This window comes from Camelus ferus, chromosome 18 (genome assembly GCF_009834535.1).
Source record: "Camelus ferus isolate YT-003-E chromosome 18, BCGSAC_Cfer_1.0, whole genome shotgun sequence".
Taxonomy (NCBI): Eukaryota; Metazoa; Chordata; class Mammalia; order Artiodactyla; family Camelidae; genus Camelus; species Camelus ferus.
The window spans coordinates 34403883-34420750 of record NC_045713.1 but is presented as its reverse complement, the minus strand read 5'-3'; the positions used below and the strand labels follow the sequence as shown (position 1 = coordinate 34420750).

The window sequence follows — 16868 nt, the reverse complement described above, 5'->3', positions numbered from 1 at the left end:
GAGACTCACAGAACTCGAGGAGCCTGGGCAAAGAGCCCTCCGGGAGGTCAGGACAAGCAGAAGGAAGACTGGAGGTATGGATGAGCCCAGGAGAGAAAACTCAAGTGCAGACACGGGGGGGGGGGGGTGCGGATGGGGGTGGGGAGGGAGATAACTGGTACAGCCCCTGAAGCACTGATGTCAAGAGGAAGCAAGAAACCACTGCTTCAAAAAACAAATGTGGCTCAACACAGCCGGCACCTGCCCCCGGGGAAGCTCCATCCACACAGCCAGGCAGCCTGACTCACCCCGCCAACAGACAACCCCCTCTGGACCCGACACCCCCTTCTCGTGCCTTTGATTTCACATGTCCCCCTCCCACTCCAGTTCAGTTCCACAAAGCTTCCTCGAGAATCTACTGTTGGCCAAACACTAATTGTGAATTGCTCTATGGCATGATGCTTTTAAATCTGGGAAAGTTTGGAGAATGTTATGAGAACCCCTGGGAAAACTGGGATCATCAGGGAGACCCCTCCCCTGCAATACTGGTTTTTCATAAGCTTTCCCATGCCTCAAATTTCACCATTAAAGATTCATTCCTTTGGCTTAAGGCTTTAATCCTCTATTAAATGTAAATCTCCCTGGCAAGCTGGTAGTGTTTGGGGAATGAGGTCATACATTAAGCCTTATCTATCACTGACACCTCAATGAGAGTGAGTTGACAGTCTTTTCAAGAGTCAGGTTTAATAGGGGAGAAGGGAGATAAATGTAAAGGTACTGGGGAATTTAGCAGCAGAGGGAGAGACACTCGAGGAGATAGGATCGGAAACTAACATTTATTGAGGCATTATGCTAATAAGAAAAAGAAAAATAGCTACCTTTTACTGGCTGCTTAAATGTGTCAGGTTCCATGCTGTGCTTTTTACATAGGGGCGGATAATTTACTGTGATATCTGTTTGTGTTCTGTTCTCATTGCTGAAAGGATGCTCAAAAGATCAAGAGGGAATTTCCTCGCCTCATCTTAAAAACAAGCCACCAAGCCTTGGTGTTCTGGGACTGCGCTCCTTCATGTCCCATCAGTTGGGGTGACTTTAGGTCATGAAATACCCAAATAAACGTGGCTTAAACAGTAAGCGAACGACTTCATTTTACATCACAAGAAGTCTGGAGGTGGGAAGCTCAGGGGAGTGATGCCCCAGGGGACTCGGCTCTCTCCTTCCTTCAGTTCTGTCATGCTCAGTAGTCGCCTCGATCCTTGAGTTTGCCCCTTGATGGTCACAAGATGGGAGCTGCCCATTTCAATCATCATAACATTAAGCCAAAGATAGGGGAGATTCCTCCTCTGCGTATTTTCTATAATTGAAGTATCAGTCCCCTCCCAACTCACTGCTCTCACATCTTTTAGGATATGACCACCATGCCCTTGGTTCAAGATGGCACCACCTACATTGCAGGCAGCAGGATGGGGAAAAGGAAGAAGAAGGGACAAATGGCAGGTGTGAACCCTTTCTTAAAGAAGGTTTCCAGAAGTTTCTACCCACCCTTTCTACTTACATCCCTTTGACCAGAACTTAGCTGTACAGCTTCCCTCAGCTGCAAGTCAGGCTGGTAAATTATCAGCCTTATTCTGGGCATGTGCTTAGACAGCTAAAACTTCCGTTGGCAAGAAAGAAAGAGAAACTTGATGGAGACAACTAGCATTCTGGTCAAAGGGCCAAAGACACAAATTATGAGACATCCAGAAGAGAACCTTCACCCTCGTTTTGTTTAGGAGGCGGACGCTCATTGACGGGCAGGGAAAATAGGCAGGTGGGGTGGGGACTGGTGGCGGGGAGGTAGATTAAGCATTGGCTTCCCCATAACAGGAGGAATATGAAGGCTGAGATCTTCACAAGTGTTAGAACTGGTATTCTGTTTGAACAGAGATCCCTGTGGGATACCAGGGAGGTTGGACAAGATGCCGAGATTTTTTTTTTCGGTTTTTTTTTTTTAACATTTTTTATTGATTTATAATCATTTTACAATGTTCTGTCAAATTCCAGTGTTCAGCTGCTAAGGCTTTGACAGTGCCGGCAAAAAAACTCTGGCCAAACCTCTGGCTAGAGGAAAATACAGCAGCAACAAGGGGCATCCTTGGGTCCTTGGAGAGGACAAAGGCTGAGGGACAAAGTGAGGTAAGGGCAGTGATATCACGGAGCAGAAAGGGCATCAGTAACTCTGGTGGCTCCCAAAGACTGAGACCCAACCCCCTCCCTCATTTTTAAGCCACAAGTTCCTTGGACTTTGTGTATCTTTAGGGATTGGCAGGGAATGACCCTAAACATGCCTCTGATTAAATGTCTCAGCGCTGTAGTGGGGGAGGGTAGAGCTCAGGGGTCGAGTGCGTGCCTAGCATGCACAAGGTCCTGGGCTCAGTCCCCAGTACCCCTATTTAAATAAGCAAACAAACAAATCAACAAATAAACCTAATTACCTCCCCCCAGATAAATAAATAAATGTCTCAACACTCCACCTAGTGGGGGTCTGGAGCCAGATTTAATTTGATTTAAAGTGAATAAAATATTTTGTCACTTGTCACATTTGAATGCCATGCAGCAAATTCATAGCCACCCGTTTACATTCTTGTCACAGTTGCAGCCATCCCATGAGTTACTTCCCCTGCATTACAGATAAGGAAACTGAGGTCCTGAGAGGTTAAATCAGTTACACAAAGAAAAACATGGTGTGGATTCCCACCCAGATCTCTGTGACTCCAAAGCCAACGTGACTGACCCGGTACATGTCGAGGGTAAAGGAGGAATAAATTTGTAAAGGGTGAAGCTACCCACCCCACGATATTGCTGATTGCCAGTCGGGAGCTTGTCTGGAGATAGTCAAACATAAGAGGGTAGAGAGATTGTCTTAGGCAAGACTTACAGTTGCAAGTGACAGAAATAAAGCTGGTGTAAGCAGAATGACAACGACAACAATACATTTGTTGGTTCACGACTCTGGGAAGTCCACATGCCATCGGGCTTCATTTATGGCTCAATGCAGGCTGTCTTCTCCCAAATCTCAGGTCTCACTTGCCCTGTGTTTGTTCCATCCTTAGGATGCCCTCTCCTCGAGGGGACAAGATGGCGGCCAGCAACTCCCGGCTCATATGGTACTAGGTCAGCAGCCCCAGAAGAAATGAGAACATCTCATCTCCAACAGTTCCATCAAAAGGGCCACTACTGCTCTCTTTGGCCTGGATGAAGTCATGTGTCCCTTCCTGAACCAGTCACAGAAGTCAGGAAGATGGGAGCCAGTGACCTGAGTCACGTCACCACCTCTGGACTGAAAGTTGGAGAAGGTGACCGTCCAAGAGGAAATCAGGGTAATTTCGCTGGAGAAGAGGGGATGGATGCAGGCAGGCAGCAGCAACAGATGATCACGGCAGGGAACAGAGCAAGTCAACCCCACATGTCCACACGCACATCACACATGCACGCACACATTCGTGAGCTGCAAAGATTAGCAAATCAAGCTCCAGCTGGTTCTGGACCTAGTGAGGTCAAGTAATACGAGTGCCAAGAGCCACTTTATAGAACTCACTCTCCAAAGTCCCTCTTCTTGGCCCTTCCTTGGAGAGAAAGGGACCCCACAGGCAGCAAGAATGTAAATCTATTGAACACTCTGCACACAACCCCGGAACATCCGTCAGAAAGAAGCCTCTCTAGGAAACAGAGCACAGGGACAACCATTTCCTTTCCCAACCCAAGAGCCTTCACACTGGCGGTTTGGGCGTATTCCAAAGGTGCAATCATGAAGGGATAATAGAAATGTGCCTGGACTGGCGATGCATTCACGCTCGATTGTGTGACAGAAAAGGTCCCCTTGTTCTGAACCATCTGCCACCTTAGAAATGACAGGAACCAGACTTAAGCTGCCAGATTGCTTATATAACCTGTATGTTCACATAGCAGAAACAGTGACACTATGCAAATCAGTCAAGTGGCATCATGGAAGACATCTGACATATCCATGTCATTTCCCCAAATAAACAGATTTTACGTGGTCGCATCAAAGCACAGACACCCTGTCTGCTCAGACAGTCTCTGAGCTCAGTGTTCAGATGTCAGTCTGCCCTAGGGTGCATCTGGGGATGCTCATGGCTTTTGAACCCTCTCTGTATGGACTCTCCAAATATTTGATCTATGCTTCTCCCCATATCCCTGGTGCCTCTGACGCCTAGAACCTCAAAAGCCAGATTTTCACCAAGCTAGGATTTCCAGACTCTAGGTTCTTGGAAAAGGTGGACAACACTGATCAAACCAACAAGCGTGAATAATGTCCTTCGTTGGGCTAAAGAGAAACATACAGCCCATCTCTGACAAGTGTTTAGAAACTGCAGATGAGGATTCATCTTCTCCTTCCTACTTCAACTGCTCTTTGGTTTCCTCTCCTCATCTACTTATCTTCATGATGACATGGTCAGTATTTGTGCAAGCCAGCTTAAGTTCTTTCTGGAATGAGGTGCCATGCAGATAAACAAATTCTTTCTCCGGTAGTCGATGGCGCCACCATATACTTGACGCCCAAGCTAGAAACGCAGCAGTCGTCCCTCTCTCCTCCCTCTTTTCACTCCCCATCCCATGAACCAATACTCTTCTCATACCTAAGTATTTCTCGGACCCCTTCCAAAAGCTCCATCCGTGCTGCTACTGCATGAGAAAGCTTTCTAACGGTTCTCCATTTCCCGTCTTGCCCTCTTTCAGTCACATATTGTGACTACGTGTGTGATCTACCCCAAATTCAGATCCACCCTGTTCTTCTCTGCTTTCAATGATCTCACGGCCCCCTCGCCCACGACAATGTTTTCCCACTCTGATGAGCTGGGAGGGGCATCACAAGGCATTTTCAACCAAAAGCAACTAATGTGCCAATGTTTGTGAGTGGCTTCATTTTTTGTGTATAAATCTGAACAGTTTGGAGAGGGGTGGGACAGACAGAGTTGATGTGACAAGCCCCCTTCTAAAATGTCTTAGTTTCCTAGGGCTGTCACAAGAAACTGCCGCAGGCTGGGTGCCTTAAAGGACAGAAATGCATTCTCTCATGGTCTGAGAGGCTGGAAGTCTGAGATCAAGGCGTCAGTAGGGCTGGTTTCTTCTGAGATGCCTTGTAGACTCTCTTCTGTCTGTGTCCTTCATATGGTCTTCCTTCAGCGTGTGTCTGTTTCCAAATTTCCTCTTCTTACAAAGACACCAGTTTTATTAAATTAGGGCCTTAATGACCTCATTTAAACTGAATTACCTCTTTAAAGCCCCTCATAGGCTGGGTTTTGTATATGGCCCACCCTGCCAGCCTTCCTTCCAGCGATGGCTATGTCACTCACTGGTTCCTTGGTGAGCCTTTTATCTTGCGTTTACTGCCCAAATCTATGAGAGTTACACGAGAAACCTGATGCTGGGGACATGGACCTCGCTCCTCCCCTCCCGTGCCCTTTTGTGCAGGGAGTGAAGGATGGAGTTGCTGGACCATTGATGTTGTGCCCACAGCCTCCCTTGTGGGTCTCCGTCTTTCACTTTTTCGTGTTCTTTGCTGGGCGTGAAAAGTTGAGTTAGATCAAGTCAAGATGCACAGGTGATTTGACTCCATAGGAAGGGGTCTGAGCTTCTGGGACATGACACCTATTGCTCGACTCTCTTCCCTTGACCTCAACTCCTCTTCAAGCTCCAAACTTGGTGGGTCCAGGCATTAGAAGGACTGTGAAAGCCTCATCTTTTCCCCGTCTTGCTGGACAGAGGAAGGAGTGCAGACGGAGACACTGAGATGGTAACTGTGCGTGGGACCCGGCTCACCCGAGAGACTCCTTTACACAGTGGACGCCTCCTGTGTGCCTGGCCCTGCGGAAAACACAAGCTCACCTGCAGGGTAAATCACAAGTCTTCCAGAGAGCAGACAGGCCACGCCACGCTCTGTCTACCTCCTCAACCACTACCCGTGACATGCTTTCTGCTCCAGAAAATGCCAAACCACCTTCGGTTACACACATCCACACACTTTTTTATTTCTCTTCTCCATGTGTTTGACCACGCGGTCTTGCCTCCCTGTCTAACAGCAATGCACACTGACAGTATGACCGAGGTGTACCTCCTCCAGGAATCCTTCTTTGGGTTAGATTGGAACTTACCACACTGTGTTACAAATCTCTGCTGATGGGTTGCCCTATGCTGGTGTTTGAGCTACCTGAGCCCAAGGGCTGCATCTCAGCAACTCATTTTTGCATCCCTAACACAGAACCCGGAGTGTGCAAAATGCTGGAACTCGGCTAACTGTCTGCACTTCCTCTCCCTAGGATTTTAGCTAGTCGGCTCGCCTCTTGGTGGCTATCAAGCCAAAATACGCAATCAAACCAAAGAGAAGAAGAAGGAGGAATTTATTATTTGCAGCAAGAAGGGAGAACACCAGGAATATTTCCCAAAGCAGTGTCTCCCCGGACAAGAAAACTGGGGAAGTTTTAAACTAAGAGGACGCACATAGTTACAGAGGAGGCAAGGGTGCGTGTGTATTCATGAAGGTGCTTAAGCAGAGGAGAATTCAGCCTAGAGTCAGGACAAAGGTTGACAGAGTCCAAGCATAGTTAATTGAAGTCACTTGAGGGTCAGCGAAGATCAGCATCATCGTTCCTTGGGTTACAGTTAATCTGGTGGTCGAGTGCTCGAAGGGTCAGGGTCCTGCCAAACAGCTCAAGAATGTGCTCTGGGCAAATCCGTACCTTCCAAACCCAACTGAGGGTCTTTACAACTGATAGATCGCCTCCGATGTGGTTATCTCCAGGGCCTGGTAATAGCTGTTTGTTTTTACATCATTTTGTTCCCTTAAAATAATTAACCACTGAGACCCGTCCCCTGCAAAGGTGAGCGTTGCGGCCAGGCTCAGGTCACAAAATGGCTTAGGCTTAAAATGGCTTCTCTTATGTCAAGAAAGCTTCGCCCGGTTCTCTGGCTCTGGGAACCACCTCCCCTAGCTGTCTACAGTACCAGACAGCAAGACCACATGACAGCCTAAGTAAAGTTATCATCTTCATCCCTGGCTGAGCAGAGGGCCATTCACCTCAAATTCGGCTCCACTATGTTGGCGAGCGTGGCCCTAGGCTTACGGCCAAACCTAGCCTTCCTTCTGTCTCTATGTGTCGACCGTGAAAAGCAGGAATGAAGCAGGTGTCAAGAAAAAGCGGTTTGTCACCATCATCGCCAGTAGAAAAACTGATGCCAATAAAGGCTGAAACCCGTCAATGTCTGCCTTTTTCTAGAAGGGCGATGGCTTGGTTTATTTTTTTTTTCTAAATGACAAAACCCATCACGATAACAAAATGTACTTGGGAGAAACGGTCTTCATCAGAAATGAAGTGCAATCATTTCCTGAGACTGGTGGACAAGATCGCGTGGGGGAGTCAGAGAGGCTTTGGCGGCTCATATTCTCTACAAAATGTTTCTGTAGCAAATAGAAACCAGTTCGGTGGCTGGGGGTGTCCTGCTCCAGCCCACCTATAGGCAAAGCTTCTTATAAAGGGGCGGACTGCTGAGCTGAAGAGGCCACCATCTGCCTAAGGGCTCATGGATAATTTTGGAAACTAGTAGAAAGAGGACACCGAAGTGGTGCCACTTAGTGGGTCCATCAGACCAACTGAACAATATCTGTTAAAACTCTTTTAAGTGCATCCCCTTCCAAAGTCTATAAAGAGGCATTTCTGAGGAAAAGAAATACAAGGGACTCTCACATATAAGAAAAGATGCTAGCTTTCTCACCCAGGAGGAATGCCACTTAAAACCACCATGAGACGCCATTTTCACCTTGTCAGAATGACAAGAATTATAAAGTTGGGTCGGTTATTATGAGAGAGGGAAAAAAGGCTCCTCCATATACTAGTGATAGAAGAATAAATTGGTATAATTTCTATGATGAGGAATTTGTCAATATCTATCAAAATGACAAAAAGCCCTTGACCCAACAAATTTTCTTCCAGAAATTTACTTTATAGACACACTGCATAATGGGCAAAATGACGTATGTACATGATTATTTGTTACAATCTTATTAACAAAGACAAAAAAAGAAGGAATCTGTGTTTACATCAAAGGGGGCCTATTTAAATAGTCTATGGTGTATCTAGACAGTGGACTATTACATAGCAGTAGAAAAGAATTAAGTTTAATTTTATGTACTGATATGGAAACTTCTCAGTATATATTATCGTGGTGGGGAAAAGGAGGAAATTGCAGGAAAAAACCTACCGTACGTGTGTATTTATGTAGACGCAGAGGAAAAGGTCTGGTTACCAGGAGTGCGGCAGTATTTCTTGAACGCAAGTTATGCAAATGAATGTGATTATTACACGGGTGCTCCCTCTGGGTATTGGTGTTAGAAAATTGCCCTTGGTAAATATTCCTACAATCACAGACGTTTTTGAAGCTGGAAGGGTTCTTAGAAATGGTCAAACCCAACCCTCTTACTCTACAGATGAGTGAACGGAGCCCAGGTTGTTTAATGCCAAAGGCTGGGTAGGAACCCCGGTCCTTCCCACCATGAAAAAGACACCCGCCCAAAAGGTTCCAGCCGTCCTTTAAAACTTATCTTTATTACAATTGCTGTATTTTTTTTTAGAAGCCTTCCCACCGGTTCCAACCCCATCCCAGCCCCAGGGAAACACTCCCCTGTGCTAAACAGAAGTGAGAAAAGGAAGTTCATCTCCCAAAGGGGAAGGCTGCTGGGGAAATCGAGTGTAATCTTTCTAATAGTCGAGGGTGACTGCGCCATCAGTTTAATTCCTATTCATTTGTGCTGCTTGTTAGAGTGTCTGAAAATATAAGCTGAGTAATTGGAGCATTAGAATTGATTAATTGAAGTAGGCTTTGGTGTAAATACACCTGGAGAGATATTTTTCAAGGTGGGATTCTCTGCTCAAGATTTGAAGAAATTCAGACCCCTGAACGTGGAAATAAGAATGGTGTGATGCCTGCAAGTTTGGTTTTTGGTTTTTGTTTTTATGTCCCAGCCATAAGAGGTGGGGTCTGTGTCCCGTCCCCTTGAATCTGAGTGAGACAGGGCTGCCTCGATGTATGAAATGTGGCAGGAAGGATGCCATGTGGCTTCCAAGCCTAGGTCATCCAAAGCCATGCAGCCTCCTCCTGGCAGCTTCTACTTGCTATTGGAGCCACAAGCCCCTCTGAAAGAAGTCTGACCGCCCTGAGGCCGCCATGTTGAAAGGAAACCCAAGTCACTGGGACAGACCACGTACAGGTGCCCCGGTCCACAGTCCCAGTCAAGCCCAGATGGTAGACCTATGAGGGAAGAAGTCTCCAGGTGATTCCAGATCCCACCCAAACCTTCCCACCTGAGGTCCTAGGCAAGGTAGCCCCAAAATTTCCTGCCCCGAGTCCTGACCCTCAGAATCTGTAATGAAACAGTTGCTCTAAGCCACTAAATGTGGGGTGGTCTGTCACCGGATAGATGCAGCAATGGAGCTGTATGCTGGGACAGGCAGATGCTGGGACAATGAAGTCGCCCGATTCCCATGGCCCTAAGAAAAGAGCTGCTCCAGGAACTTGTTTCGCCCCTCATGCTGAGATGATCTCTCACTGCCCCAGCTGACCTACGCCTTATTTTGCCTGTACAAGCAATAACTCATTGTTGTTCCTGCTGGCCTGTCTGTTTCCCCCTCCAGACTAGGAGGTCCTCAGTCACAGAGCCCTCTCTCCTTCATCTTTAGAGCACTGGGACCCAGTCCAGCCCCTGGAGCCCATGAGGAGCCCACGACCTGTTTGGTGGATGGATTTCTGCCTCCACTCAGCGAGGACTCCCTTCTGTGGGGCCTGGAAGCCAGGGCGCATGAATCATCAGAGCTGGAAATAATGGAAGGGACTATCTATCTCATCTCTTACACTTTCCCAGGCCCTGAGAGGAGGATGGAAAAACCCAGGGAGATATAGCTAGCTAGTGAGCTAGGCCCAGTGCCCCCCTGCCAGCTCCTCCACCCCACCACTGAGGTGAGTCCAAGGAGGAGGCAGGGAGCAGGAAGGTTAGAAGCATGGGCTCCAGTTTGTTCTTTTTCATGGCTGAGTAATATTCCATTGTGTATCTATACCACATCTTCTTTATCCAGTCATTTGTCAGTGGACACTTAGGTTGCTTCCATGTCTTGGCTACTGAAATTAATGCTGCTATGATCATTGGGGTGCATGTATCTTTTCGAATTAGTGGGGGGTTGTTTTTGGTTATATACCCAGGAGTGGAATTGCTGGGTCATATGGCAGTTCTATTTTTAGTTCCTGGAGGGCATCGTGCTAAGTGAAATAAGTCAGACAGAGAAAGACAAGAACTGTATGCTATCACTTATATGTGGACTCTCAAACATACAACCAACTAGTGAATATAACAAAAAAAAGAAACAGACTCACAGATGTAGAGAACAAACTAGCGGCTGTCAGTGGGGAGAGGGAAGGGGGAGGGGAAGTATAAGGGTTGGGGAGTAAGAGGTTTATAAACCCTTAGATATAAATTAAGCTACAAGGATATATTATACAACATGGGGGATATAGTCAATATTTTATAATAAGTATAAATGGAATTCTTACTCATGTTTCTCTTCATAGTTGTATGAAGTTTTCTCTTCTTACTAAAGATAAGTATAAACGGAGTATAACCTTTAAAAATTGTGAATCACTGTATTGTACACCTGTAACTTATATACCATTGTACAGCAACCATACTTCAATTTAAAAAAAAAAAAACTTTTTTAAATAAAAAATTTGAAAATGAAAGAAGCATGGGCTCCAGGCTCAGACAGCCCTGGTCCGAGGTCCTGGCTGGCCACCCTCAGTGGTGCGGAGCGGCGGCTTCTCCAGGAGGAGTGAAAGGCATTTGACGTTTCGCCTCCACCCAGGCCGGCCCTCCCTCCACAAAGAATAAACAGACTCTTTCGGGTCTCCAAGGTCTGAGTCCTTCTTTTTAGGCTCTAAGACCTTGTTGTAGCGGGAAGGCAGTAGGATACACTTTTCTTACTTTACACAATGTCAGGGTCTGGAGATATGAAGACAGACCTATAGGGAAATGAGAAAAGGACTCTGAATCTAGGGGACTGGCCTTAGAGAGGCCAATGGACTAGGGCAATGGCTCTCAGCTGGGCGGCCCTGCCCCCAGGGGACATCTGACCTTGTCGCGAGACACTTCTGGGTGTCACGACTGGGGGCTGCTACTGGCATCTGGTAGGCAGAGACCAGCGATGTGGCTACACATCCTACCATGCACAGGACAGCCCTCTCCACAATGAAAACAATCCAGTTCAAAATGTCAGTGCCGCGGAGGCCGAGAAGCCCTGGGCTGGGGCGGGGGGCGGGGTGGGGTGGGAGGCTGTGACGGGCAGCTTGTGAGCTCCCAGGAGCGGAGGCCAGGGCCCCGGTCTGCTCAGCCTGGGGGTGGGTCTTCGCTCTGCCTGGGCTTCAAGACCTTCTCCGCTACCTAGCTGGTCCCCAAGTCAGGATGTTTCCCCAGATACACCCCCAGGGCACAAACAAGCTCCGGGAGACAGGGATGGGGACAGACCAGGACACCTGAGCACACTCTGAACTGGGAACAGTGGAAAGTGTTCAAGCAGAGTTCCCTGGCAAGGTCTGTGGCGACAGAGGTTGCTGGAAGATTGTCGTGACCGGCTGGGACTCAGCTGATGTCTCGAAAAGCATCAAAGCAGAAGTGACTCCAACCAGCTGCTCATGTCGGTGATTATTTGGCTGCCTATGAGACAGTTTAAGAGATGATTTGTGAATTTAAATTTTAATTAAGGCAGACGCCCTTGGGGACCTCTGGAGTTCAAGCATGAAAAAGAAAAGTCTACAGCTGGAAGGAGAGGGCTCAGAGGGCCCCAGGGCCTGGAGGAAGTGCATTCGTACCTGTCCCGTGGTCTGGCAGGCCTAAGGCCACTATTCACACTGGGATTGAGAGTCAGGGCTGAACAACTCAACGGAACTGTGCAATTTGGTGTTCTAGAAATTTCTGTAAGTAAAATAATAAAAGTAAGGAAAGCATGCAAATTTTCCACCTCTTTCTTAAGTTCTAACCTTTAAAATGAGCTACACTGCCCACTTCACTAACACTGGACCCAGCATTAGAATTTCTGGGATCTGGTCTCCACTCCATCACCGATGCCCCAAATGATCTTGGATGCCCCATTAATCATGCTGAATTTGGTTTTTCCATGTGGGATGAATACTGCCACCCCTGCTTACCTCACAGGGCCATTTGCAGCCTCCATCCTAGGGGAGATGAATCCATTTTGCAATAGGCACTCTCTGGCAGGTCCACCCCGCTCACCTGATACCCCTTGAGATCTGGCAAAAGCACTCTTTTATTTCTCAAAGATGCTAGGGCCAAAGGAAAAAAATTTTTAAAAAGCCCAACCTGAGACAAAAGTACAACCCTGGCAAAAAAATGTGCAGACAGCATTCTCCCTCAGGGCTAACTACACTGGATCATAGAGACATGTGTTCAAGTCCTAAGTCCACCACAGACAGTTTTTTTGATTATGCTAGCAACAAACATAACAGTAAATTTTTCATTTTAACCATTTTTAAGTGTCCAGTTCGATAGTGCTAAGCATGGACACACTGTTGGGCACCACATCTCTAAGACTTCTACATCTTGCAAAACTGACACTCTGCACCCACTGAACACTAATTCCCATTGCTCCCAGCTCCCAGCCCCTATCTCTCCATCTCCTGTTCCTATGACTTGGACAGCTTCAGATACTGCACGTGGGTGGAATTATGCAGTATTTGTCCTTTTGTGGCTGGATTATTTCACTGAGCTTAATGACCTCCAGCTTCAACTGTGTTACAGCAAGTATCAGATCTTCCTTCATTTTTGAAGGCTGAATAATATTCCTTTGCACGTATGTATCACTTTCTCTTCATCCACGCATTTATTGATGAATATTTGAGTTGGTTCCACTTCTTTGCTATTGCCACTATGGCTACAATGAACATGGCTGTACAAAGACCTCTTCGAGATTCTGCACTTTTTTAGCATTTTGGTGTTTTATTTATCCTAAGTTTGTTTTCCATGCTGTATGATTCTATTTATTTATTTTCCCAGCTTTACTGAGATATGATTGACAAATGAAAATTGTATCTATTTAAGGCATACAGCGTGAGATTTAATGTACATATACATTGTGAAATGATAACCACGGTTGAGTTAATTAACACATCCCTCACCTCACATAGCTACCATTTTTTTGTGGACACTTTAGATCTGCTCTTTTAGCAAATTGATAACTCACAGAGAAAAAAATGTGACAATGAGTGTGTATATGTCCATGAATGACTGAAAAATTGTGCTGAACACTGGAATTTGACACATTGTAAAATGATTATAAATCAATAAAAAATGTTAAAAAAAAAAAAAGTACACAATACAGTATTATTAACTACAGTCACCAGGTTGTATGATTCACCTTACAACGGAAAGTTTGACAAACAAGCTCTCCTTTAATCAATATCTCTCCATTCCCCATCCCCCAGCCCCAGCCCCTGGAAACCACAATTCTACTCTCTGGTTCCATGAGTCTGACTTGTTTAGATTGCAAGAAAATGTGGTAAATATATACAGTGGAATAAAAAAGAAGGAAACTTTGCCATTTGTGACAACTTGGAAGAAATTGGAGGACATTATGTTAAGTGAAATAAGTCAGACGCAGAAAAACAAACATCGTATGATCTCACTTCAATGTAGCATCTAAAAAAGTCAAGGTGCCGCCTTGAATTTTGAGTAGCACGCATCCAGCAGGGGGGGGTCGCTGGATCATGTGGGAGATCTATTTTTTATTTTCTGAGGCACCCCCTTACTGCTTTCCATAGTGGCTGCCCTATTTTACATTCCCGCCAACAGGGCACAGGGTTTCCGATATCTCTGCATCCTCGACCGCATTTGTCTTTTTCTGTTCTTTTCAAAGCGGCCATCCTAATGTGTATGAGGTCACTACAGAGAGTTTTGAGAAACTCAGCACCCCTCTCTGGGTCAGGACAAGGGAAACCAGCCGAACTGGTTCGGGAGATCCTTCATCTTGCTCTCAGCTCTAAAAAAAATCTCAGTTGGCAAATCAGTTTCAGGGTGGGGGGTCAAATGAGATCATGGACATGACAAAACCACCTTTGTCAGTGGAGAAGGGCTACAGAGCTGTTGGAGGCCAGATCATGTAGAGGCTAAGCGAGCGGGTTTGATGGTCAGACTACCCGAGGTTCCGTGCTCAGACATGCTGACCACAGCCGTGCGTGACGTCGTCCATTTCTCAGCAGTGAGGTGCAGGCGCTCATCACCCCACACACACGCCAGAAGGGTGCTGTTCCTTGCTCAGAGTGGGAGCTGAAACTATTCCAATAACAAATGAGGCTCCGAGAACTGCACACTTTACATAGGCTGATTATACAGCCTGTGACTTATATCTCAATAAACTGTTTGTTTTTTTTAATGAGGCACCTACAGTTTCTTCCATAAGGTCCAGGTACTTACTGTTAAGGGAAACACAGAATCCCAGAAAGGACTCGGCCTCCAGGATCAAACACACCTGGACACTTTTGAATCTCAGCTCAGCCTCCTGGTTATTGGGAGATTTTTAACCCTCTCTGAGCTTTTTCTGGTTTACTCAGCTGGAACACATGGATTTTTTAAATTACTGTTCAAGATTGTCCTAACACATATAATGTATCTGCCTGCCATGTGATAGATGTTCGAGACATGATAACTACGATTTTTGTGTTGCCATCCTTCCCTAAGAAACGTGGTCCTCCTGAAGGTAACAGTGTAGCCCAAGGGCCTCCAGATGTAGGAGGAAGAGGTGGGAGAAAGCAGGGCGAAGGCTGGGTTTTGTGTTCACAAACACTCCTTTCCCAGAAACAAGGCATTTGTCAAAGTGGTGTACCAGAGTCTTGTTTACTGTCAAAACACAAAGGCTAATTACATTTGAAGAACAATGGGCTACAAGAGCAGGCTACAAGCCTGTTCAATTAAAGGGGAGAATGGAAGGGCGGTGTCTAGCATACAGTTTTTTGGACATCGGATTGGAGTGGTTTAATTAGCCATCGCTACGGACTTTGGATCATCTGTTGTTCTAGAAGCCATTAGTCATCTGTAGCTTTTAAGCGTATCATTTCGGTTCTCTCATTAACAAATGCTTTCTGAGAGCCCGATCCACGCCAAGCACTGGGCTCAACACTGGGGACACAGCACAGTGTAGTGGAAGACAGATGGCTTGGCCCACCGATGCGCATCTTGAACTGATTCTGTCTCCAACGGAGCTCTAGTTTTTTCCAACCCCGTGCCCCTCCGCCGTCTTCCATCTTTCAGTAAAAGACCTCTGCCTCTGTCCCGCTGTTCATGTCCAAAACCATGGAGTCATCCTTGAGTGCTCTCTTCCTACGCGACCTCACCTGCAATCTATCAAGTCCTGTTGGATCCAGCACCATGAGAGCTCTTGATTCCATTCTCTGCTCCGCAGGCTCATGGCCACTACCCCCAGTCCAAGGTACCAGCTCAGCAAAGGCCACCCTTAAGAAAAAAAAGTGGCTTTGTTTTACAATAACTATCAATGGGCCATAACCTTTAAAAATTGTGAATCACTATGTGGTACACCTGTAACTTTTATGACCTTGTACATCAACTATACCTCAATAAAAAAAAAAAAGAAAAAAAAGTGGTTTTTTTTCTGTGTCTATACCTGCATCCCATTGCATTGCACACAACATCTGGGGAGATCTTTTAAAAGAATCACATCATGAATCATGAATCACATCATGCCGGTCCTCCGCTGACAACACTTCACATCTTCCCACTGCTCTGATACTGGATTCCAGAATCCCTGATGTGGCCTCCAGGTTTCCACATGCTCTGTCCCCACCTCCTCCCATAACCTCATCGCAGAATTCACTCCTTTTTTTTTTTGACAGAGGAGGGAGGTAATTAGGTTTATTTATTTATTTTAGAAGAGGTACTGGGGAATTGAACCCAGGACCTCATACATGCTAAGCATGAGCTCTACCACTTGAGCTACACCCTCCCCCCAGAATTCACTCCTGATTATTGACTCAGCTCATCAAGCCTTTTCTTGCTTCCAGGTTTTTGCCCTGCTGTTCCCTGGGCACTGTTCTTTCTCCATTTATTCACAAGCCCGGTTCCTTCCCATCTTTTAGTCGGAATGTTACTTCCTCAAAGACTTCACTGTGTAAGCGACTTCTCCCAGCTACTCCCTAGCTCACACCTATTTGTTTCTTACACACCATTCTCTCCACTGATAACCATCTGGGGCATCTGTTGGTTCATTGGACATCATTTTCCCGCCAGTCCCGATGGAAGGGCCTTTGTCTGTCTCATTCACAGTTGTACTCCCAGTGCCTTGAACAGTGCCTGGCACATAAACTCCCAACAACTAACCATTAATTGGCCGGATGAATGGAGGTGATGATGTGCAGGGCAGTCTAAGAGCTCAGGAGAGGATGTAAAAAGCTCCAGACAGGATGGAGCTGTCAATGAAGAGGTGCTATGAGCTAGGCTCAAAACGTTGAAAAGGAGTTTTCTTGATGAACAAAGGCAGAAAAGCAGGAGCAGGATGAGGACAGAGGACTGACAGAATGGAGGGTAAAATGCCTCACAGCCGAAGATCTACTACTGAACGCGCCCCAAGGCACAGAGTCACCTGGAGAGAGTGAAATTTACAACTAATTCCAAGCTCAGTCACCACCTCACGAATAGGGGGACGGAAATGAGAGTCAACGCTCCAGCACCTGGGAGAGAGTGGTTCAGACTCAGAACATAACGGAGTCCTGGGACCACTTCATGGGGCTTAAGCTGCAAGAGGTGATGAGTCACATTTTTTGGT

At 46.4% G+C, this 16868-nt stretch overlaps 1 long non-coding RNA gene across 3 annotated transcripts in view; it reads right to left on the bottom strand.

Moving 5' to 3' along the window:
* The window catches only part of LOC116657610, a 231280-nt gene that overhangs the window by 64882 nt on the left and 149530 nt on the right, over positions 1-16868 (bottom strand). Inside the window, exon 5 of one of the 3 annotated variants that reach the window (XR_004312791.1) lies at positions 14915-15541. The exons of the other annotated variants lie outside the window; for them this stretch is intronic. This is a non-coding gene — a long non-coding RNA (uncharacterized LOC116657610). Of the gene's footprint in view, positions 1-14914; positions 15542-16868 lie in introns of those variants that run through there. 3 annotated transcript variants of the gene reach the window in all.